The sequence below is a fragment of the Balaenoptera acutorostrata genome, chromosome 3, assembly GCF_949987535.1.
Source record: "Balaenoptera acutorostrata chromosome 3, mBalAcu1.1, whole genome shotgun sequence".
Classification (NCBI taxonomy): Eukaryota; Metazoa; Chordata; class Mammalia; order Artiodactyla; family Balaenopteridae; genus Balaenoptera; species Balaenoptera acutorostrata.
In genome coordinates this window covers 37,476,482-37,503,048 of record NC_080066.1, presented here as the reverse complement: position 1 = coordinate 37,503,048, position 26,567 = coordinate 37,476,482, and the positions used below count along the sequence as shown (strand labels likewise).

At 39.0% G+C, this 26,567-nt stretch overlaps 1 protein-coding gene across 8 annotated transcripts in view; it reads right to left on the bottom strand.

The window, feature by feature from the left end:
* SEC11A (SEC11 homolog A, signal peptidase complex subunit) overlaps positions 1-26,567 on the bottom strand; it is a 50,935-nt gene that overhangs the window by 21,803 nt on the left and 2,565 nt on the right. The window contains exon 2 of one of the 8 annotated variants that reach the window (XM_057543738.1): positions 20,656-20,798. The exons of the other annotated variants lie outside the window; for them this stretch is intronic. The gene's annotated coding sequence lies outside the window, so the exon portion shown is untranslated. The remainder of the gene's footprint in view (positions 1-20,655; positions 20,799-26,567) is intronic. 8 annotated transcript variants of the gene reach the window in all.

The following is a 26,567-nucleotide window of genomic DNA, read 5'->3' as shown; positions in this document are numbered from 1 at the left end:
CATTATTTTCAGAACTTTTCACATAAATTATTTCATTTGGGCTTCACGACCATTCAGCTTAAATTCAATCACATACATGACACATACCAGCCAACAGCAACATACCTCTGCTTCTAAACTCTAATACTTACTTTTCTACAATACTTATCCCTTGATAATTATGGGCTATTCAATGACATTTAACTTGACCCCTCATTTTACAGCTGAGGAAACTTAGTCTCAGAAAGGAAATGACTTATCAAAGTCATACAGCTTGTCAGTCACATCGTTAGGACTTGAAGGCCAGCCTTATGTCCTACAAAACTTACACTGCTCAACAAATTGTAAAATTCTATGACTTAAATAAGCAAATATAATACTAGAAAGGTATTTCAAGTGAGGGAAATATATGAGCTAATTGTGTTGTACTAATGCTGGATAATGAATAAAAGTAGAGAGGATGACTGGACACCATGGCAGATAGTTCAGGGGAGGAAAAGATGGTGCTGGAGAGCAGTGACAGAAATCTGAAAAAGCATATTAAGCTCAGATTATGAAGACCCTTGAATGTATGACCGAAAATGTGAACTTAAAAAGACAGTCATAAAATAAAGTGAAAAAATAAAAGTTTCAAAAATATGTCCAATGTAAGTTCACTTTTGTCATTTTTTTTAAAAATTATTTATTTATTTATTTATTTTTGGCTGCGTTGGGTCTTCGTTTCTGTACGTGGGCTTTCTCTAGTTGTGGCAAGTGGGGGCCACTCTTCATCGCGGTGCGCGGGCCTCTCACTATCGCGGCCTCTCTTGTTGTGGAGCACAAGCTCCAGATGTGCAGGCTCAGTAGTTGTGGCTCACGGGCCCAGTTGCTCCGCGGCATGTGGGATCTTCCCAGACCAGGGCTCGAACCTGTGTCCCCTGCATTGGCAGGCAGATTCTCAACCACTGCGCCACCAGGGAAGCCCCACTTTTGTCATTTTAAAAAATATATGTGCTGGGACTTCCCTGGCAGTCCAGTGATTAAGACTCCATGCTTCCACTGCAGGGGGCACAGGGTTCGATCCCTGGTCGGGGACTAAGATCCCGCATGCCGTGTGGTGCGGCAAAAAAAAAAAAAAAAAAAGTTTATATATATATATATACACACACACACACATATATATGAGCATATGGGCATTCTACGAGACAACTGTTACAGTCTTCAAAAATTCAATGTCATGAAAATAAAGGTGGGGGACTGGAATAAAGAGACATAATAACCAAATGTAACGCATAAACTCTGGTTAGATCTTGGTTCAAAAGAACAAAATGCATATAAGAAAAAACCCTAACTATAAAAGACATTTTGGGGTCAATTGGGGAAACTCAAGTTATGACTTAAATGATACTAGGAAATTAGTGCTAATTTTCTTACATATGATAATGGTATTGTGGTATGTAGGACACTGTCACTCGTAAGAGATGCATGCTTAGCAGTAATTACTAGTAGTAGTTAGGGGTGAACTGTCATATCTGCAATTTGTTTCAAAGGATTCAGAAAAAATTATATATATATATATAGACACACACACACACACACACATACACATAAGTACATACAGAGCAAATATGGAAAAATGTTAAAAACTGTTAAACCTGTGATAGCTTACAGGTGTTTGCTGTACTATTCTTTCAAGCTTTCTTTTTTTTTTTAGTTTTATTGAGGTATAACTGACAAATAAAATTGTTAAGATATGTAAAGAGTACAATGTGATGATTTGATATACCTTGTGAAAGAATTCCCCCAAGTTAATTAACATTCATCACCTCACGTATTTACCTTTTTTTTTTTCCTTGAGGGTGGGGGTGATACCTTTCAATTTTTCTTATTTTTTAAAGTATAGACAAAACTGGAAGAAAATAAACTGGTTACACCTGGGGTAACAATACCAGGCAATTTTGTTTCATTTGTTTATCCACATTTTCTTCTTTTCTCCTTTTTAAATTAATTTTTATTTTTATCAAAAGATTACATACACATAGAGTCAACAGATATATATAATTAAAAACAAACCCCTGCATATCCTGGCCATGGCAGGCCACCCCCAGCAATCATTTTCATCTCTTTTAGCTATTTTACCCTCATCCTTCTAAAAATTAATTGCTTCTCTTTTCATAAATTTGGAACATCATCTATAAACTATTTATTATGATGAGGATTTTAGCTCTCTTATACCATTTTCTATTTTTTCCCCTGCAATTAACCTGTTTTTCCTGCATACTCTAAAAAAAGGTTTCAGGTTGCATATTATTATAAACGTATAGTTAATCTCTGGATGCACACACAAGGAACTGGGGACAATGGCTGCCTTTGGAAAGAGGAACTGGAACTCAAGGTGGAAGGAAAATTCTTTCCAATATATATGCGTCATGTTTTTTAAGTTCTTACTAAAAGCAAGTATCACCTATTCAAAAATAAGTTGTTTAGGTTTTTTTTCTTAAGTCCATGTTAATGGCCAGAACATATTTCCAATGAAGTATGACATACTCTATCAACATAACATCATGCACAAAGGAAGAAAGAAAATACGGACGTTTTCTTACGGACACTTAGAAATACCTGCTGTTCTTTGAGTAATATAGTAATATGAGTATACAGATGTGATTTGAAACCTAGTTTGACACTCCCATTTATGGTGAGAAAACTGAGGCACATAGAAGCTAAGTGATGCACTCATGGCTGCACAGCTCTTGGCAGGCAGAGGAGCAACTAAAACTTAGGTCTCCTAAATTCCATCTCAAGACGGTAGCTTTTTTGTTTTTTTTAATAGATATTTATTGTAGTATAATTGCTTCACAATACTGTTAGTTTCCGTTGCACAACAAAGTAAATCAGCCATATGCATACACATGTCTCCATATCCCCTCCCTCTTGAGCCTCCCTCTCATCCTCCCTATCCCACCCCTCTAGGTCATCGCAAAGCACCAAGCCGATTTCCCTGTGCTATGCTGCTTCCTACCAGCCAACTATTTTACATTCCGTAGTGTATATATGTCGATGCTACTCTCACTTCACGCCAGCTTCACCCTCCCACCCCATGTCCTCCAGTCCATTTTCTATGTCTACCTCTTTATTCCTGCCCTGCAACTAGGTTCATCAGTACCCTTTTTTTTTTTTTAGATTCCATATATATTTGTTAGCATATGGTATTTCTTTTTCTATTTCTGACTTACTTCACTCCATATGACAGACTCTAGGTCCATCCACCTAACTACAAATAACTCAATAACTCTTTTTATGGCTGAGTAATATTCCATTGTATATATGTGCAACATCTTTATCCATTCATCTGTCAATGGACATTTATGTTGCTTCCATGTCCTGGCTATTGTAAATAGTGCTGCAATGAACATTGTGGTACATATCTTTTTCTGAATTATGGTTTTCTCAGGGTATATGCCCAGTAGTGGGATTGCTGGGTCATATGGTAGTTCTATTTTTAGTTTTTTAAGGAAACTCCATACTGTTTTTCATAGTGGTTGTATCAATTTACATCACCACCAACAGTGCAAGAGGGTTCCCTTTTCACCACACCCTTTCCATCATTTATTGTTTCTAGATTTTTTGATAATGGCCATTCTGACCGGCATGAGGTGATACCTCACTGTAGTTTTGATTTGCACTTCTCTAATAATTAGTGATGTTGAGCATCTTTTCATGTGCCTCTTGTTCATCTGTATGTCTTCCTTGGTGAACTGTCTACTGAGGTCTTCTGCCCATTTTTTAACAGGACAGTTTTTTTGATATTGTGTTCCATGAGCTGTTTGTGTATTTTGGAGATTAATCCTTAGTCTGTTGTTTCATTTGCAAATATTTTCTCCCATTCTGAGGGTTGTCTTTTTTGTCTTGTTTATGGTTTCCTTTGCTGAGAAAAAGCTTATAAGTTTAATTAAGTCCCATTTGTTTATTTTTGATTTTATTTCCATTACTCTAGGAGGTGGGTCAAAAAAGATCTTGCTGTGGTTTATGTCAAAGAGTGTTTTTCCTATGTTTTCCTCTAAGAGTTTTATAGTGCCTGGTCTTACATTTAAGTCTTTAATCCATTTGGAGTTCATTTTTGTGTATGGTGTTAGGGAGTGTTCTAATTTCATTCTTTTACATGCAGCTGTCCAGTTTTCCCAGCACCACTTACTGAAGAGGCTATCTTTTCTCCACTGTATGTTTTTGCCTCTTTTGTCATAAATTAGGTGCCCATGTGTGCACGGGTTTATCTGGGCATTCTGTCTTGTACCACTGATCTATATTTGTTTTTGTGCCAGTACCATACTGCCTTGATTACTGTAGCTTTGTGGTATAGTTTGAAGTCGGGGAGCCTGATTCCTGCAACTGCATTTTTCTTTCTCAAGAATGCTTTGGCTATTCGGGGTCTTTTGTGTTTCCATACGAATTGTAAAATTTTTTGTTCTAATTCTGTGAAGAATGCCATTGGTAGTTTGATAGTGATTGCACTGAATCTGTAGATTGCCTTGGGTAGTATGGTCATTTTCACAATATTGATTCTTCCAATCCACGAACATGGTCTATTTCTCCATCTGTTTATGTCATCTTTGATTTCTTTCATCAGTGTCTTATACTTTTCTAAGTACAAGTCTTTCACCTCCTTAGGCAGGTTTATTCCCTAGGTATTTTATTCTTTTTGTTGCAATGGTAAATGGGAGTGTTTCCTTAATTTCTCTTTCTGATTTTTCGTTGTCGGTGTATAGGAATGCAAGAGATTTCTGTGCTTGAATTTTGTATCCTGCAACCTTACCAAATTCACTGATTAGCTCTAGGAGTTTTCTGGTGGCATCTTTAGGATTTTCTATGTATAATGTCATGTCATCAGCAAACAGAGACAGTTTTACTTCTTCTTTTCCAGTTTGTATTCCTTTTATTTCTTTTTCTTCTCTGATTGCTGTGGCTAAGACTTACAAAACTATGTTGACTAAGAGTCGTGAGAGTGGACATCCTTGAATTGTTCTTGATCTTAGTGGAAATGCTTTCAGTTTTTCACCATTGAGTATGATGCTTGCTGTGGGTTTGTCATATATGGCCTTTATTATGTTGAGGTAGGTTCCCTCTATGCCCACTTTCTGGAGAGTTTTTATCATAAATGGGTGTTGAATTTTGTCAAAAGGTTTTTCTGCATCTATTGAGATGATCATATGGTTTTTATCCTTCAGTTCATTAATGTGGTGTATCACACTGATTGATTTGCATATATTGAAGAATCCTTGCATCCCTGGGATAAATCCCACTTGATCATGGTGTATGACCCTTTTAATGTGCTGTTGGGTTCTGTTTGCCAGTATTTTGTTCAGGATTTTTGCATCTATGTTCATCAGTGATAGTGGTCTATAATTTTCTTTTTTTGTGATATCTTTTTCTGGTTTTGGTATCAGGGTGATGGTGGCTTCGTAGAATGAATTTGGGAGTGTTTCTCCCTGTGCAACTTTTTGGAAGAGTTTGAGAAGTACCAGTGTTAGGTCTTCTCTAAATGTTTGATAGAATTCGCCTGTGAAGCCATCTGGTCCTGGACTTTTGTTTGTTGGAAGATTTTTAATTACGGTTTCTATTTCATTACTTGTGATAGGTCTGTTTATATTTTCTAATTCTTCCTGGTTCAGTCTTGGAAAGTTGTACCTTTCCAAGAATTTGTCCATTTCTTCGTGATTGTTCATTTTATTGGCATATAGTTGTTTGTAGTAGTCTCTTATAATCCTTTGTATTTCTGTAGTGTCAGTTGTTATTTCTCCTTTTTCATTTCTAATTTTATTGATTTGTGTCCTCTCCCTTTTTATCTAGATGAGTCTAAGGGTTTATCAATTTTGTTTATCTTCTCAAAGAACCAGCTTTTAGTTTTATTGATCTTTGCTATTGTTTTCTTCGTTTCTATTTCATTTATTTCTGCTCTGATCTTTATGATTTCTTTCCTTCTACTGACTTTGGGTTTTCCATGTTCTCTTTCCCTAGTTGTTTTAAGTGTAGGGTTTATTTGAGATATTTCTTATTTCTTGAGGTGAGGTTGTATTGCTATAAACTTCCCTTAGAACTCCTTTTGCTGTGTCCCACAGTTTTTGGGTCGTTGTATTTTCGTTGTCATTTGTTTCTATGTATTTTTTTATTTCTTCTTTGATTTCTTCAGCGATCTCTTGGCTATTTAGTAGCACACTGTTTAGCCTCCATGTATTTGTGTTTTTTACAGTTTTTTTCCTGTAATTGATTTCCAACCTCATAGTGTTGTGGTCAGAAAAGATGCTTGATACTATTTCAATTTTCTTAAATTTACTGAGGCTTGATTTGTGACCCAAGATGTGATCTATCCTGGAGAATGTTCCATGTACACTTGAAAAGAAAGTGTATTCTGCCATTTTGGGGTGGAATGTTCTATAAATATCAATTAGATCTACCTGGTCTATTGTGTCATTTAAAGCTTGTGTTTCCTTATTTATTTTCTGTTTGGATGATCTGTCCATTGGTGTAACTGGGGTGTTAAAGTCCCCTACTATTATTGTGTTACTGTCGATTTCTCCTTTCATGGTTGTTAGCATTTGCCTTATGTATTCAGGTGCTCCTATGTTGGGTACATAAACATTTATGATTGTTATATCTTCTTCTTGGATTGATCCTTTGATCATTATGTAGTATCCCTCCTTCTCTTGTAACAGTCTTTATTTTAAAGTCTATTTTATCTGATATGAGTATTGCTACTCCAGCTTTCTTTTGATTTCCATTTGCATGCAATATCTTTTTCCATCCCTTCACTTTCAGTCTGTATGTGTCCCTAGGTCTGAAGTGGGTCACTTGCAGACAGCATATATATGGGTCTTGTTTTCGTATCCATTCAGCCAGTCTGTGTCTTTTGGTTGGGGCATTTAATCCATTCACGTTTGAGGTAATTATCGATATGTGTGTTCCTATGACCATTTTCTTAATTGTTTTGGGTTTGTTTTTGTAGGTCCTTTTCTTGTGTTTCCCACTTAGAGAAGTTCCTTTAGCATTTGTTGTAGAGCTGGTTTGGTGGTGTTGATTTCTCTCAAAAGCTAACTTTTGCTTGTCTGTAAAGCTTTTGATTTCTCCATCGAATCTGAATGAGATCCTTGCCGGGTAGAGTAATCTTGGTTGTAGGTTGTCCCCTTTCATCACTTTAAGTATATCATGCCACTCCCTTCTGGCTTGTAGAGTTTCTGCTGAGAAATCAGCTGTTAACCTTATGGGAGTTCCCTTGTATGTTATTTGTCGTTTTTCCCTTGCTGCTTTCAATAATTTTTCTCTGTCTTTAATTTTTGCCAATTTGATTACTATGTGTCTCATGTGTTTCTCCTTGGGTTTATCCTGCCTGGGACTCTCTGCGCTTCCTGGACTTAGGTGGCTATTTCCTTTCCCATGTTAGGGAAGTTTTCGACTATAATCTCGTCAAATATTTTCACAGGTCCTTTCTTTCTCTCTTCTCCTTCTGGGACCACTATAACGCGAATGTTGTTGCATTTAATGTTGTCCCAGAGGTCTCTTAGGCTGTCTTCATTTCTTTTCATTCTTTTTTCTTCATTCTGTTCCCCACCATTCTGTCCTCCAGGTCACTTATCTGCTCTTCTGCCTCAGTTATTCTGCTTTTGATTCCTTCTAATGTATTTTTCATTTGTTATTGTGTTGTTCATCTCTGTTTATTTGTTCTTTAATTATTCAATGTCTTTGTTAAACATTTCTTGCATCTTCTCGATCTTTGCCTCCATTCTTTTCCCAAGGTCCTGGATCATCTTCAGTATCGTTATTCTGAATTCTTTTTCTGGAAGGTTGCCTATCTCCACTTCAGTTAGTTGTTTTTCTGGGGTTTTATCTTGTTCCTTTATCTGATACATAGCCCTCTGCCTTTTCATCTTGTCTTTTTATGAATGTGGTTTTTGTTCCACAGGCTGCAGGAATGTAGTTCTTGCTTCTGCTGTCTGCCCTCTCCTGCCACTCCCTTCTGGTCTGCAGAGTTTCCACTGAAAAATCAGCTGTTAACCTTATGGGGTTTCCCTTGTATGTTATTTGTTGCTTTTCCCTTGCTGCTTTTAATATTTTTTCTTTGAATTTAATTTTTGTTAGTTTGATTAATATGTGTCTTGGTGTGTTTATCCTAGGGTTTATACTCTATGGGACTCTCTGTGCTTCCTGGACTTGGGTGACTATTTCCTTTCCCATGTTAGGGAAGTTTTCAACAATAATCTCTTCAAATATTTTCTCAGACCCTTTCTTTTTCTCTTCTTCTTCTGGGACCCCTATAATTCGAATGTTGGTGCGTTTAGTGTTGTCCCAGAGGTCTCTGAGCTTGTCTTCAATTCTTTTCATTCTTTTTTTCTTTATTCTGCTCCTCCACAGTTATTTCCACCACTTTGTCTTCCAGCTCACTTATTCGTTCTTCTGCCTCAGTTATTCTGTTATTGATTCCTTCTAGTGTATTCTTCATTTCAGTTATTGTGTTGTTCATATCAGTTTGTTTGTCCTTTAGTTTGTCTAGATCTTTGTTAAACATTTCTTGTATTTCCTCAGTCCATGCCTCCATTCTATTTCCGAGATTCCAGATCATCTTTACTGTCATTACTCTGAATTCTTTTTCAGGTGGATTGCCTATTTCCTCTTCATTTATTTGGTCCTGTAGATTTTTACCTTGCTCCTTCATCTGGGACATATTTTTTTCCGGCTCTTTTTTTTTTTTTTTAATTTTTTGTGAGTGGGATTGTGTTCCTGTCTTACTGGTTGTTTGGCCTGAGGCTTCCAACACTGGGGTTTGTAGGCCATTGGGTAGAGCTGGGTCTTGGTGCTGAGATGAGGAACTCTGTGAGACCTCACTCTGATGAATATTCCCTGGAGTCTGAGGTTCTCTTGTTAGTCCAGTGGTTCAGACTCAGAGTCCCACTGCAGGAGCTTCAGCCGGACCCTGGGCTCATGAACCAAGATCCTGCAAGCCGCCTGAGGCGTAGAAAAAAAAAACAAAAAAGAAACAAACAAAAAACCGAAAAACAGTAACAAAGTAAAAAATAAAATTAGACTAGGAACCTAATAGATATGTTAGGAAGAATATAAAAATAAAAGTATAGATGAATCAACAACCAGAAGGTACATCAATACCACAATAGTAAAAAAGAGGAGGGGAAAAAGAAAAAGGGGGGGGAGGTCTTGGCTGTGGGGGGCAGGGCCTAAGCAGGGGCGAGGTTTGGGTGGTGGGTGGGGCCAATGCTCAGGACCCACAGGGCTGGAAAAGGCGCTGGGGGCTGTGGGGGGTGGGCCTCAGGCTCAAGGAACAGAAGGGTCCCAGGCGTGCCCCCACCTCTGGTCTCAGAGGGCAGGGGCCTCACCTGGGAGCCCAGCAGGCTCCCTGGGCTTGAGTGGGTAGGGCAATCGCCCTCTGCTCCTCTCTTGCTCCTCCCAGAGGACCCCTCCCGCCTGCCTCTCCTGATCTCCCAGGCCTCCCTCATATGCTCTCAAGGACCCATGTGGCCTGGAGTGGGCTTTGGAGAACAGGGAACCGGCCTGGGAGTGCAGCAGGCTCCCTGTGCCTGAGTGGGCAGGGCAATCGCCCTCCACTCCTCTCCTGCTCTCTCCGGGGGCCCCTTCTGCCTGCCTCTCTTGATCTCTCCAGCCTCAGGGGCGCTGATCCTCTCTGGCCTCCACTTATCCTCCCCCCTCAGTCCCCCTACATCCTACTGGTTCACTTTGGGGTTCCTTCCGTCTCCTTGGGCATCAGAGTCCCCCACCAGCAGCTGGCAGGCACCCTAGTTGTAGGGAGATGCTAACTCCACGTCTTCCCACACTGCCATCTTGACTCCACCTCAAGATGATAGCTTTTTAAAAGACAAAAAGTGGTCTTTTTATTCCAAAGACAGAGTTGAGGAAGTAGAGTGGGAGAGGCTAAAAGTAGGAAAACTAGCTTCTAAGAAGTGATTATGGTCAACCTATGGATCAGCAGTCAGGAATTCAGCTAAAGGCTCTATTTTCCAAACTTCCCATGCTAAAAAAGCCACCTATAGTACTGGTTAGGACAATAGATTATGGGCCCTGATCTAGAATCACTTTAGGAAGGGCTGTGGGATTCCATAAAAACTACAAAATATAGTTTCATGATTGCTTATTTAACATCCTTGGGGGTCAGAAATGCTTCGTAATTCAGAATTGGCCAGATTTTGAGAAGGTAACATACCATATAGCACATAACACCCCAAGCAGGCAATATCCCATAATCAACCATATTAATATTTCTCCAGCAAAACATAAAAAATTCACACTGAAATAAATAAAACTAAAAATAGCTACATGTTGGCCAGTTCAAATCTGTTTCGTTGAGGAAAATCTTTCCATTTTCAGAAGGGCACAGATGTAGCATTGTCAGAACAGGTGTGCGATATCTAATAAAATAACTGTTCTTTTTTTTTTTTTTTGGGCCGTGCTATGCAGCGTGTGGGATCTTAGTTCCCCAACCAGGGATGGGACCCATGCCCCCTGCATTGGGAGTGCAGAGTCTTAACCACTGGGCTGCCAGGTAAGTCCCTAAAATAACTGTTCTTTAAAAGAAAAATGAAAGACTTAAAAATCGTGATTTTCTCTGTCCCTGCAAGGAGGTCACTATAATTACCCTTCTTTTTTTCTTCAGACATGTAATACTACTTTTTGCTATAGAATCATTGTTGTGAAATGCATCTAATCATCAAGATCATCCTCATCATTCTTATTAGAGAAAGAGGTTAAAAGTCCCTCAATACATGTAACTGGCAAATGTTCCTTAAAAGGTGCCTGTTTGCATACTGCTAAGTCAGTCTGTGAGCCAAAACCTAGACAGAAGCACACTATTTGCTAAAACAAATATTCTCCCTGAGCAAGTTTGAAAATGTCCTATTTTTCTCTTTCTTTTCTCCCCTTTTTTGTGACAAAAATCTTTACTGAAAAGACAAATATATTGCCTCCCTAGCCCCTGCTTTCTTCGCCACTATATCTGAATGCTAATGAATATACAGAATCAATGTACAGAAAGAAGTGCTTTTTTGGGTACTGGCAGAAATAAGGTGGCAGCTACCTAACCTTCTCATACCATTTGGCTACATCAAGCTAACTATTAATAAGACATTGTGACATATGTAGAATAATAACCACAGAATTGAATAGCCCCATTATTTTTTCTAAGAAGTGACTGGAACATTATATCCCTCAGTGTTCAAGGTGTAACTAGAAAAGAATGTTATTAAAAATAGTCAGAGCTCTATGTAATATCTTTTGGTAGCTATGGTATAGGGAGATCTGTGTGTGCTATTTTTCTTTTGCACTTTCAGGAAGTAGTGTGTGGAGACTTCCCCCAAAAGTTCCATTACTAGAATAATCCACAGGACAACTTAAAATACACAGTAAGTAATAAATAACAAGAATTTAAGAAAAACCTACAACAGAATATTCAGCAAAATAAAGCTGATAGTAAGTTTCAATATTATAATTTAACAAGCCATAATCTGGAAATTATATACTGTGCATTTATCCTTTAGTTATCAAATATACCATTATATTTCCTGTTCTTGTAAGAGATACTTGAAGTTTAACATATAGAATATTTCCATAGAACTCAGACTTCTAGCCATCTCAAGCGAAGACAGAAGTGACCATGGAAGCAAAAATGTGTCCCAGAGCTACAAAATAGCCATTGGCCTAAGTCTTAAATTCCACTTACCTTGCGACCTCAAACTAAGAGACTCATTAATTCATAACCACAATTCCCCTGGTTTCTAACTCACAGAAGAAGCAGCAATAGAAGCTAGGGCATTAGAGGCAGGTACATGGACAGCAGGTACAAGTGAAACTGATGGTGTTGGAAAAATTGAAGTGCATTCAGAATAGACACTGTTATTATGGTCCAATAAAGTCACTGATAGTCCCAGTGAGGATCTTAAAAGATTAACAACAATAACAAAAGTTCCTGAATTCTCTAAACAGGCATAATACCAATAAGATAATTTTCATTTTAAAAAATCCATTAAATCTTTTAAAAATCTGACAAATGAAAACACAACACATGTACAGCAGTTTCATTTGTAACAGCCTCAAATTGGGGGAAAAAAAGACAAAAACCCAAATGTCCATCAACAGGTGAATAAATAAATTACAACATTTCCAAGTAATGGAAAACTACTCGGGAATAGAAAACATGAACTACTGAAACACACAACATAGATGAATCTCCAATATATGCTATTCAGGCCAAATTGGAGGAACAGGGACCAAATTTACCTCCCTGCCTGAAATAACTAAAACACTGGACAAAGTATATGAAACACAGGTTTTCAGACACTGGACATGTGACTGTGTCCAGGTAGCATAGGACTATGAAAGGAGAAACAAGGTGAGCCCTACAATTGCTCCAATTTACAGAATGGATAGTTTCCAGGCCACAGGGCAAAACAGAAATGTAGCCAGAGCCTAGAAGTCTCCTTGACTTGAGGATAAAGAACTGGGAGTTTGGGGAAGTGAAGGCAACTTAGATTGTAGGGCAGTACAGAAATGAGAACTACACAAAGATCTACAGAGGGTCTCTCCTCAAGTCTTCAGCTGAGTGATGATCAGCAATGATCAGCACATGCATTTCAGGGAAGTACCAAGGACGGAAAAAGAACCAACTAAAAGGAGCAGACAGGACAATTCTAAAAGCTCATATGGGGCAGGGATAATTTGTTTCCACCAGCCAGAATGGAAATGTTCATAACACATGGGCTTTGGATAGCATACTCAAAAGTTATTGTTCAGTTGTGGTGCAAAATTAACCTTAGACTGAAGGCTACTCTGGACTTGCCTAACAAAGCCTTTTAAAAAAGCCTTGAAACAGGAATTCCCTGGCAGTCCAGTGGTTAGGATTCAGCGCTTTCACTGCCGTGGCCCAGGTTCAATCCCTGGTCAGGGAACTAAGATCCCACAAGTTGTGTGGTGTGGCAAAATAATAAAAATAAAAGGTAGGGGAAAGACTGAGCACATTAAATAGAGATTCAGGTGATAGAAAATATATCCAAGACCCAACCCAAACCTCTGGAGATGAAAAAGAAAATGCCTGAAATGAAAACCACACAGCATACCACCCTGAAAGCACCCAATCTTGTCTGAAAACCACACAGAATGGAATAACAGCAGATTAGACATCACAGAAGAAAAGTTCAGTGAAACTGAAGTCATAGCAATAAAAAACTATTGCAACTAGAGATTATCAGACCAAATGAAGTAAGTCAGAAAGAGAAAGACAAATACCATATGATATCACTTATATGTGGAATCTAAAATATGGCACAAATGAACCTATGTACAAAACAGAAACAGACTCATAGACAGAGAACAGACTAGTGGTTGCCAAGTGGGGGAGGGGGAGGGAGAGGGATGGATTGGGAGTTTAGGGTTGGTAGATGCAAACTATTACATTAAGAATGGATAGGGGCTTCTCTGGTGGTGCAGTGGTTGAGAATCTGCCTGCCAATGCAGGGGACACAGGTTCGAGCCCTGGTCTGGGAAGATCCCACATGCCGCGGAGCAATTGGGCCCGTGAGCCACAACTACTGAGCCTGCGCGTCTGAAGCCTGTGCTCCGCAACAGGAGAGGCCACGACAGTGAGAGGCCCATGCACCGCGATGAAGAGTGGCCCCCACTCGCCGCAACTAGAGAAAGCCCTCGCACAGAAACAAAGACCCAACACAGCCAGAAATAAATAAATAAATAAATAAATTTATATATAAAAAAAAGAATGGATAAACAACAAGTTTATGTATAGCATAATGTATACCACAGGGAACTATATTCAATATCCTGCGATAAACTATAATGGAAAAGAATAGGAGAAATAGACAAATCTATAGTTACAGTCAGAAATATCAACACCCCCTCTCAATAACTGATACAGCAGGAAGACAAAAAAATCAATAAGCATAGAGAAGATTTGAACAACACTACCAAGCAATTTGACCTAACTGATATTTACAGAACATTCTGCCCAACAACAACAGATACACATTCCTTTTAAGTACACACAGAACATTCACCAAGAGAGCCATATTCAAGACCACAAAACAAGTCTCAATAAATAGAAAGGGATTTGAATTATGCAAAGAGTATTCTCCAATCACAATGGAATGAAAATAGAAATCAGTAACAGAAAGATACCTGAAAAATTCCCCAAAATGTTTAGAAATCAAATAACACTTCTGAATCACCCACGGTAAAAGAAGAAATCAAAAGAGAATAAAAATACAACATTTCAAAATTTGTGGGATGCACCTAAAGCAGTATGTAAAGGGAATTTTATAGTAGTAAAGGCCTATGTTAAGAAAAACAGAAATGTCTCAAATTATATGTTGTGTTTTTGTTTATATTCAGTTCAAAATATTTTGCAATTTCCCTTGTGATTCTCCTTTGACCCATGGGTTATTTAGAAATGCACTGTTTAATTTCCAAATATTTGTAGATTTCCCAAATTAAGCTTCCACCTTAAAACACTAGGAAAACCAAATGAAATCCAAAGTAACTCACAAAAAAGAAATACTAAAAATATGAGTAGAAATAAGTGAAACTGAAGACAGGAAAACAGTAAGGAAAAGCAAACCAAAAGTTGGTTCTTTGAGATCAATTAGCCAGACTAATCAGGAAAAAAAGAAAGAAGATATGAATTACTGATATCAGGAAGGAATGAGAGAGGTGACATCACTAGACTAATACTTATTAATTTGTATTAATATACAAATATCAAAAGGATAATAATTATTGTGAATACCTTTATACCAATATATTAATTTTTGAAATACACACGCTACCAAAGCTCACTGCAGAAGAAACAGATAGACCTGAACAGACCTATTAAAGAAACTGAATTTACGATTTAAAAACCTTCGCACAAAGAAAAACTCCAGGCTCAGAAAGTACTCACTAATGAATTCTACCGAGCATTTAAAGAAAAAAAATCATAATAATTCTATGCCAACTCTTCTGGAAAACTGCAGAAGAGGGAATACTTCCCAACTCACTTTATGAAGGTCAACATTACTGATACCCAAATCAGATAAAGATGTTACAAGAAAACCACAGAATGGTATCACGGATATAGACATAAAAAGTATCTAACATTTTAGTAAATGTTTAGACCAAACAATATACACCTTATGACCAAGTAGGATCTATCTCAGGATAGAAAGTTAGAGACTTCAACATCCTCTTCTTAACAGTTGATAGAATAAGACAGAAAATCAGCAAGGATATAGAAAACTTGAATACCTCAGCCAACTAAACATCTATAGAACACTCCACCCCACACAGCAGAATACACGTTCTTTTCAAACAAACATGAAACATTCTCCAGAGACCAGGCTCTAGGCAAATTTTAAAAGGGGACTCAATTTTAAAAGATTGTAATCATACAAACTATTTTCTTCAACTACAATAGAATGAAATTAGAAATCAGCACTGGAGAGAAATTTCAAAAACCCGCAAATACATACTTATAAACATTTTTTCCCAAATAACCCATGGTTCAAAGAGGAACCACAGGGAAATTACAAACTATTTTGAACTGAGTGTAAACAAACACAACGTGTCAAAAATTCTGTAGTAGCTAAAGTACTGCTTGGAGAGAAATTTATAGCTTTAAATACATATATTTGAAAAGAAAGACCTTAACCCAATAACCCAAGATTCCACTTTAAGAAACTAGAAAATATAGCAAACTAAACACAAAGTAACCAAGGAAGGAAATAAAGTTTAGAGCAGAAATCTGTGAAACAGAAAACAAATAATGAGAAAAAAATCAATAAAAGCCGAATTCACAGAGACAGAAAGTACAATGGTAGTTTCTAGGGGCTGGGGGAAGGGGAGAATGGGGAGTTTTTTAATGAGTACAGAGCTCTAATTTTGCAAGATAAAAAGAGTCCTAGAGACGGGTTGTTCAACAATGTGAATGTACTTAACACTACTGAACTCTATGCTTAAAAAATGGTTAAGATACAACAAGGAAAAAATGGTTAAGATACAACAAGGACCTACTGTATAGCACTGGGAACTATATTCAATATCTCATAATAACCTATAATGGAAAAGAATCTGAAAAAGAATAGATACATATATATATATGTGTATAACTGAATCACTTTGTTATACACCTCAACAAACACAACATTCTGATCAACGACATTTCCATTAAATAAATAAATAAATAATAAAGTTTAAAAAATGGTTAGGATAGAAAATTTTATGTGTATTTTACCACAATTTTAAAAAATCATGGGAAATGAAAGCAATCAGGGACTTCCCTGGTGGCACAGTGGTTAAGAATCCACCTGCCAATGCAGGGGAGACGGGTTCGATCCCCGGTCCGGGAAGATCCCACATGCTGCGAAGCAACAAAGCCCATGCCCCACAGCTACCGAGCCTGCGCCCTACAACCTGCAAGCCACAACTACTGAGCCCATGCACCGCAACTACTGAAGCCTGTGCGCTCTAGGGCCTGTGTGCTGTAACTACTGAGGCCATGTGCTGCAAATACTGAAGCCTGCACACCTAGAGTCTGTGCTCCACAACAACAGAAGCCACTGCAATGAGAAGCCCCGCACACCTCAACGAAGAGTAGTCCCTGCTTGCCGCACCTAGAGAAAGCCCGCGTGCAGCAATGAAGACCCAACACAGCCAAAAATAAAAAGCCAGCAAGCAAGCAACCAGCTACAAATGACTACATTTTTATAGGATTCCATTTATATAAAATGATTTAATAAAAGCTAATTGTTGATAAAAATAAAATAAAAAAATAAAATGTCTAGTAAAGGCAAATCATAGAGATACAAAGCAGATTAGTGGTTGTCTGGGGCTGTGAGCGGAAACAGGCATTGACTGTAAAAATGCACGAAGGATCTTTCAGGGATGATGGAAATGTTCTAAAACTGGATTGTGGTAATAGGTGCACAACCCTATAAATTTACTAAAAAACATGAATTACACACTTAAAATGGGTGAATTTTATACTTTATACCCCAATAAAGCTGTTTTTTTTTAAAGCATATATTCACAAAAGTAATAGAAGAAAACAAAGTAGGAAAGGCCTTGAAGTAAAGGAGGTTTTTAAAACTGACCTGAAATCCAGAAGCCATGAAGAAAAGATGGGTAAATTTGACTACCCAAAACAAAAGAGCAAATAACCAAAAAAATCCGACAACTATGCATGGCAAATTATACTATAAGCTAAATCAAAAGACAAACTGGGAGAAATATTTACAATATATACGACAAAAGACTAATCTTCCTATAAAGAGCTCCTAGAAATCAATAACAACAATCCAAAAGGAAAATAGGCAAAGGATTATGAACTGCTAGTTCACGGAAAATGAAATAAAAACAACTTCAAAATCATATGAAAATATGTTCAACCAAACTGAAAATGAGGGAAATACAAAGTAAGACTGTCCTGAGATACTACTTTTCATTTATTAGAATGGCGAAAATCTAAAAGTCTGAAAACACACAATGCTGGCGAGACTACAGGAAAAAGTTACTCTCACTTTTTTGTGGGGGTTGGGGAGAACAATGTAAATATATTATCTATTTAAACTATTCATTAAAAACCAAGAAGAGGGGGACTTCCCTGGTGGCGCAGTGGTTAAGAATCCGCCTGCCAATGCAGGGGACACGGGTTCGAGCCCTGGTCCAGGAAGATCCCACATGCCGTGGAGCAACTAAGCCCATGCGTCACAACTACTGAGCCCACGTGCCACAACTACCGAAGCCCGCGTGCCTAGAGCCCGTGCTCTGCAACAAGAGAAGCCACTGCAATGAGAAGCCTGTGCACCGCAACGAAGAGTAGCCCTGGCTCACTGCAACTAGAGAAAGCCTGCGTACAGCAACGAAGACCCAACACAGCCATTAATCAATCAATCAATCAATCAATAAGTTAAAAAAAAAACCCGGAAGAGGGAGTTCATGAACTTATTTTAACTACCTTGTCTTTCTGAGTCACTTGGCACTTGATTAACTTTCTTCTAACTCCCTCATCCCTTGGTTTCTATGTCACCGACCTCAGACCCTGACCTGACCTCTTCTCTGACATCCCATTAAATATAAGTGTTCTAGGAGTCAACCTTTGCCCTTTTCTCTTTCCATTCTGCACGCAATCTTGTCTATTCATGGTTTCAATTACAACATATATGCTGATGACACCCAAATCTCTTCTCCATACCAGACCAATTATATCCAATTGGTAAGTATATCCAATTACTTACTGAAAATCACCTAGATGTTACACAGACACCTTAAATTCAACACATCCAGAGCTGAACTCAATCCTTTTCCTCAAATCTCTTCCTCCTTCCACATTCTCTTGGTGATTAGTATCACCATCCACCCAAGTCCTCTAAATTTTATCTCCCCAACATTTCTCACATCCATCCCATTGGCTTTATTTCTATGACTATTGCCTTACTTCATGTCTCATCTCCTCTTACCCAGACTACTGAAACAATCTGAGAGTCCTACCTCTAGACTTGTATCCTTCTAATTCATCCACCTATATATAATTACTGTTCGCAAAGTGAAAATAAAATTATTGAGGTGTCTGCTCAAAAACTTCTCTATCTATAGGATAAATTCTGAGCCTCTGAGTATACAGGGCCTTCCATGATCTGGCTCTTGCTGTCCTCTCCACTCCTATTTGTTGCTACAAGTGATATTCTAGGCTTAAACCATAATTTAGCTTGTAATGCAGAATATCAGTCCTTAACAATGCTACTACATGTAGCAATAACTGCATAACAAATCAAAACTAAAAGTTACATATTCTTAATAAGTCTAGATGATTAAAATAAAGTTAGGTTCCCTGTCTTAGTAAGACAATCATCAGCTTCTAGCAATTCCAACTTAGAAGAGGCTCATTCTGCGTTTTTGACAGTTTCCTATCCCTGAGGACTCCTGTAGCAAGAGGAATAAGACCACTAGAAGCAGTATGCTTTTGGTGGCAGGGCCTACTTGAGGGCTCAATTAGCTCTAGAGCTTTCTATCATAAAGGTCCATGGGGACCTTGATTGGCCCAGCATTCACAGAGTAAACATGTTCACTATATTGATGATATCACAGTGACTAGACTGGGTGGTTGAACCTCATGACCTAGACACCTTGGTAAAACACATATGTGGCCAGAGTGTGAGAAATAAATCCCACAGAAATTCCTATCTGCATGAAAATTCTTGGAGTTCAGTAGCCCCAGTCATGTTAAGATATCCCTTCCAAGACGAAGAACAAGTTGCTGCATCTGGTTCCTGTTACTACTAAGAAACTTAAAGCCTAGTGGACCTCTTTGGATTTTGGAGGCAACATATACCTCATTTGGGTGTGCTACTCCAATCTACTAACCTAGTAAACCAATTTTGATCCAGTTTTGAGGAGGGCTGTGCAACAGGTCCAAGCTCCCATACAAGCTATTCTATCACTTGGGCCATAAGACCCAGAAGATCTCATGGTAACTGAAATATCTGTGACAGATGGAGAGCCTCTGGCAGTCCTCTACGGGTGAACAACAGCACAGGTCTTTGAATTTGGGGGCAAAGCTATGCTATCCTTTGGAGAACTATTCTCCTCCTCTGTAACAGCTTCTAGCTAGCCGCTGAATTCTAGTAGAGACTAAACCCTAGACCATGGATCACCAAGTTACCATATAACCTGAACTCCTCAGCATGAACTGGATGCTGCCAGATCCACCAAGTCATAAAGCTGGGCATTCACAGCAGTACTCCATCATCCATTGTAAGCAGTATATACAAGATTGGGCTCAAGCAGGTCCTGAAGACACAAGTAAGTTGTATGAGCAAGTGACTCAGATACTCATGGCTCCTACTCATGCTACATTGCTTCTTCTCTCTCAGCTTACACCTCTTGCCCCATGGGGAGTTCCCTATGACCAGCTGACTAAAGAAGACTTTAGGCCTGGTGTTTAGATGATGGTTCTACATGAACCATCTAGCACCAACTGAAAGTAGACAGCTGTGCCATGACATCCCCATTCAGGGTTCACCATAAAGGATTATGATGAAGGGAAATCCTCCCATGGGCAGAACTTCAAGTGATACAATAATTGTTTGCTTTTCCTGGAAGGAGAGATGGCCACAGGTGTGGATTTACACTGATTCAAGAGTGACCAGCAATTTGGCTGGATGGCCAGGGACTTGGAAGAGACATCACTGGAAAGTTAGAGATAAGAGGTTTGGGGAAAAGGTATGTGGATGGAGCTTTCCAAGTAGGTACATAGAATGTGAAGATATTTGTGTCCCACCAAAGAATTACCTCAGCAGAAGAGTATCTTAATAATCCAGTGGATAAAATTACCTGTTTTGTGGATGTCAGCGGCCTCTTTCCCTAGCCATCCATGTCTTACCCAATGGACTCATGATCAAAGTGGCTGTAGCAGCCAAGATGAAGGTTAGCAATGTGGACTTTCACTCACCAAGACCAATTTGGTTCTAGCCAATGATGAGTGCCTAGATTGCCAAGTGCAAAGACCAACAATGCCACCATTCCTGATACTGGATCACTTCCATCATGGAAGGGGCAGCAATTTCTTCTATCTAGAATAGACTCTGTATATGGATCTGTCTTCCTTGTCCTCAGTATTTCTGTCAAAACCACCATCCATGAACTTACAGAACGCCTTATTCCGCATCATGGTATTCCATACAACACTGCTTCTGACCAGGTAACTTATAGGTAATTAAAGCACAACAGTGGGCACATGGTCATGAATTTCACTGGTCTTACTGTGTCCTCCATCATCTTAAATGGCTGGCCTGAAAGAACAGTGGAACAGTATGCATTATCAATTTATTGTCTCTCAGCACCAAATCCATCCTTCTTTGTGTTACGAGGCGGAGCCTATAAACAAGGGCACCTTTTCCAGTTGGCTCAATGATGTTAGGTTTTATTAATAAAGGCAATGCAGGGCCACTGCAAGGTGACAGAGAGTGGGAGGGGCTTCTCTTCCCGTGGAGTGTTTTTATTTCACCCAGTAGCTAGTGGATCTGTGTACTGGAGGTCTGCTAGTACTCACCTCAGAGACCATCACAGACTGGCTCCTGCCCACACACACTCTGGCAAATTTCTCAACCTCCCAGCAGGCCACTTCTATGGACCAGCTCCAGCCCACTGCTCTGGCAAATGTCATTGCATGTCCCTGTGATAGCCACACCCTCTCCAAACAGGTCTACATCTCAGGTTAAGAAGGGGTGAAGGGGGTTGGAGGGAGGTATTTTGCTAGTTCTTTCTTTGTTCACTCCCTTATCCTAGAAGGTAATAACTGTTTTCTGCATACGCTATTTCTGAACACCTTAAGAGTCCTCTTTTACACATTTCAGTGGTTGAGCGTCTTTTACCAGTTTACAATTCTTTGTATTTAATTTTTCCCTGTTCAATTACTGGTGTTGTTTCTATCTTCTGAGTGATACAAATGGCCTTTTGAGGACAGCCAGAGTACCAGCTAGACAGCAGCAACACTTTGTTGGGCTGGGATAATGTCTAATGTCCTCCAGTATGTGGTATATGCTCTTAATCAGCAACCAATTTCTTCTGTAAGTAGGATTCACTAGTCCAGAATTAAAGGGTGGGAATGGAAGTGACTCCTCCCACTACTACCCCTAATAATCTGCTAGTGAAATTTCAGCTTCCCAGCCTCATAGTTTTGGGTTCTGCTGGTTTAGAAGTTTTCATTCCTGGGAATTCCCTGGCGGTCCAGTGGTTAGGACTTGGCACTTTCACTGCCATGGCCCGGATTCAATCCCTGTTCGGGGAACTAAGATCCCACAAGCTGCCCAGCGCAGCCAAAAAAAAGAAGTTTTCACTCCTAAAGGAGATTTCCTTCCACCAGGAGACACAGTGGTTCCATTAAACTGGAAGTTGAGTCTGCCCCCTTGCCACTTTGGGATACTCATGCCAGTGAACCAAAATGCAGGGAACGGGGTGGTTACTTACTGGCAAAGGGGATTGACCCTGACCATCAGAGAAAAACAGAGGTTTGTTACTACATAATGAGGGAAGTGAATATACAGGAATATAAAGAATCCTCTGAGGCCTTTCTTAGTACTTCCATGTCTTACAATAAAAGTTAGTGAAAACTATAACAATCCAGTTCAGGCAGGACTCCTCATGACATTACCCTTTAATAATCAAGGTTTGGGTCACGCCGTAAGGCAAGAAACTATGACCAACTTAGGTTCTTGCTGAGAGCAAAAGGAATGTGGAATGGTTAAGAAGAAAGATGACAGCTACAACCATGTAGCCAATTACAGAAACAAAGGAAAGCTGCATATTAGACAGAAGTATAATCTTGCTTTTATCTTTATTTGAAAAGTGAAATATGATTAAAAGAGGTGTGTAAATGCTGAGCTGACAAAGGGTAGACTATAATAGTTTTGAAAACTACAGTAGTTTTGCCAAATTGGCTTAGCTAGAACTAGGCTTCCCCAAACCCCCCTCCATGTATGGTTCTGAATTAGATTTGGCAAAAGAGAAATCTGCCCAAGACCTAGAAGGTGAAAGAGAAGCAGCTGCTATTATGCTGAAGGTCATTGTGGTTAGACATGGTGAGAGACAGACATTAATGGCCTGGCAGAATCCAGTTTGTCCTCGCATTCCCCTGCTCCACATCCAGAAACGAGCTGTAGAGGCAACAGCCTTCCACAGACTTCATCTACTCTCCTTTGGTGTGATTCCACTCCATCAGCCAGATGTGGAATCTAGCCCCAGATTCCATGGCAAGCTTCCATCTACCCATAACAGTGCTACAGAAGAACTGGTTAGTGATATTCTGATTCTGCATCTCTGTTTTAGACTCCTGACTCATCCAGCTTCTCCTACAGTTGTATAAAATCTTATTCCTATAATAAATCCCTTAATTCTAAAATATTCATAGTGGTTCTGCTTCCCAGACTAAACCCTGACCGATAAGCCATATTTTTCAGACAAAGCATTCTATCCCCATGAACATTTTCTGTGTTTGGATACTCTACCTCACCTCCTTCCTTGAAGTCAGAAAAGACAACTTTTTTTTTTTTTTTTTTTGGCTACGCTGCGTGGCATGCAGGGTCTTAGTTCCCCGACCAGGGTTCCAACCTGTGCCCCCAGCAGTGGAAGCACAAAGTCTTAAACCACTGGACTGCCAGGGAAGTCTCAAAAGACAAGTCTTTTGAAGACTTATGGTCATAATTTCTGCTTAAGTGGAATTTGTCTTTATTGTTGGAGGCTTGTGCCATCTGGCATGAGAATAAATAATCATGCTTGTCTGTATATCCATGGAGAGAATACTATGGGGAAAAAAAAAACCCTAAAAAATATGAAGTATCTAAGAGCCATAACAAGTAAATGCCTAATCCTTACTATGGCACTGTATTCTAGATTTGCTCAAAGTTATACAGGATGAAGAATGATTTTTGGATGCTCAAGAAGAATATATTTGAGGACAGTAAGTGCAGTTTTTAACATAATTTTACTTGTGATTTCCTTGTGTGTATAATGGAGACTGATATTTCTACATTGAAACTTGGCAGTTTATTACTGAATTTTGATACCCTGCCAGTGATAAAGAGTTTCCTGATCCTAAACAAGACCAGATTAGTTTTCAATAATCAAAAAAAGTAATGGATCTGTCCTCTGCGCTGTATATACCTCCTATTCGCAGCACACTTACTCATATTAGGTCCAAGTCTAGGAAAAATCTAGGCTTCTATGTGCTTCACCAGAAGGCCAATTCATTAAAAAAAAGTTACGAAAGATATCTGGAATTCAATCAGGTATCACTACAATAGCCATTAAGAGTTAAGTGAGCAGGACTTCCCTGGTGGCTCAGTGGTTAAGAATCCACCTGCCAATGCAGGGGACACGGGTTCGAGCCCTGATCTGGGAAGATCCCACATGCTGCAGAGCAACTGAGCCCATGCGCTACAACTACTGAGTCTGCGCTCTAGAGCCATTGAGCCACAACTACTGAAGCCCGCATACCTAGAGCCCATGCTCTGCAACAAGAGAAGCCACTGCAATGAGAAGCCTGCGCACCACAACAAAGAGCAGCCCCGGCTCGCCACAACTAGAGAAAGCGCGCGTGCAGCAACGAAGACCCAATGCAGCCATAAATTAATTAATTAATTAATTAATTATTTTTTAAAAAGAGTTAAGTGAGGGACTTCCCTCGTGGCCCAGTGGGTAAGACTCCGCACACCCAATGCAGGGGGCCACGGTTCAATGCCTGGCTGGGGAAGTAGATCCCACATGCATGCCACAGCTAAGAGTCCACATGCCACAACAAAGATCCTGTGTGCCAAAATGAAGACCCAGCACAGCCAAAATATAAAATAATAACAAATAAATTAAAAAACAAACAAAAAAAGAGTTAAGGGATCCTAAGAGACTGAAAAACATAAAAAGAGGGACTTCCCTGGTGGTCCAGTGGTTAAGACTCAGCACTTCTACTGCAGGGGGCAGGGGTTCGATCCCTGGTCAGGGAACTAAGATCCCACATGCTGTGAGGCACAGCCAAAATATTAAAAAATAAATAAATAAATAAATAAAAAGAAAGGATCATGCCAAGTCCTAAGGTCTTCAGATTTAGGTAGGAAAACATACAGATAATTAAAATCCAAAGAAATGCAAAATTCAATCAAGTAATGCAAAAGGCCTAAGGAGGAGCTAATAAAGCAAATTCTGTGAAAGTCAGATTAGTCCCATCAGGGCTCAAACATGGATCTAGTCACATGCTGGCCAATATCCTCTGATCATTAAGAATTCTCAGCAGGCAGAGAATTACACATGAAAGTAATATAAAAATTACTTGGCATGACATACTTATTTAGTGAATAAGCATCTTTTCACTCCAGGAAAATTCATAATTAAGAACAGAAATGCTTAAAGGAAATTATGTATAGTATTAATACTTTTATGTTAAGGGTGCTGTGCATATTTGGTATCTTAAGTTTTTGTAAAATTTAAGAGAATGTGGAATATTAAAGTAATAGGTCAGGTTTGTAATTCCAATTTAAAATGTACAATCAATTGTAGATTTATTATTTTATTTTATTTTATCATTATTATTTTTTTAAATATAGATGCCAAATAATGGCATCCATTTTTTAAAAATTTATTTATTTATGTATTTATTTTTGGCTGTGTTGGGTCTTCGTTTCTGTGCAAGGGCTTTCTCTAGTTGCGGCAAGCGGGGGCCACTCTTCATCGCGGTGCGTGGGGCTCTCACTATCGCGGCCTCTCGTTGCAGAGCACAGGCTCCAGACGCAGAGGCTCAGTAGCTGTGGCTCACGGGCCCAGTTGCTCCGCGGCATGTGGGATCTTCCCAGACCAGGGCTCGAACCCGTGTCCCCTGCATTGGAAGGCAGATTCTCAACCACTGTGCCACCAGGGAAGCCCAGATTTATTATTTTAATCAGAAAGCTTACTATTTATATCTTATATTCAAATGTTGAAACATTTAGGAGAACCTAAGCTCCAGATTTATAAAAATTATATAAGTATGCAGTGATGTTTGTTGAATAATCGATGTTCTTAAAAAGGAAATTCTTTAAATTTACAAGTTAAATTTAATGTTTTAACGATGTCTGTTTATAAATTAGCCCAAATATTCAAAGGCCCTTAAAAGTGATTGTTAAAATTTGCTAGACCTGGGAATTTCCTGGCGGTCCACTCTGGCGGTCCAGTGGTTAGGACTTGGAGCTTTCACTGCCGGGAGCCCGGGTTCAATCCCTGGTTAAGAAACTAAGATCCCACCAGCTGCTAGACTTTAAATAGGATAAGATTTGAAAACTGATTCTGAAAGGTTTAAGAACTTGGTTTTAAAATTTTAGCTTTTACAAATTGAATATTATGTTTTTAAATATAAGAATTCTAAACAGGCTTTTCTGCACACAAAGGTTACCTCAATGGGCATCAAGAAACTAACCTACAACCAGAGGTGTGCTGGAGCCAACCTGCTAAATTTTCAGGAATCTTGCAAGCTGGTTGTTAAACACAGTGTTATTAAAAATTAGTACAATTAAATTACTTTAAAAACAAAGTCAATAAATACTCTAAACCAGTTTCTAACTATTTTACTACATTTTACTATTATCTGTGTTCTTGAGATTATTTTTAAAATTTTACCTGTAAGGTGGAAATTACAGTTGCATGCTACCACATTTCTTCCTAATTCCACATTCAGTGATGTCATGTTAGCAGCTTGAAATCAACCATGTTGGAAGTATTTACCACAGAAACAGGCAAACTACAAATCAGGGCTTCATGGATTAAGAAAAGCCTCAGGAACACTGTGCTCTGACACTACAGTAAAAGAGCCACACTGCAAAGGGGAGAAGACAAATAGAATAGTACATAACAGCTAAAAGGGCTTTAGAGATCACCTAATAGTCTAGGGAGGTCCACAAAGACTCAGAAATAATACAAGGGGAGTTCTGAAGACAGTTAAGTACACAAAGCTTGAATAGAACAATGTTCATATACACAGTGAAATGAAACAGGCAGGAAGAGTAAACTGGGACAAGACTGAAACAGTGAGAAATGGCAGA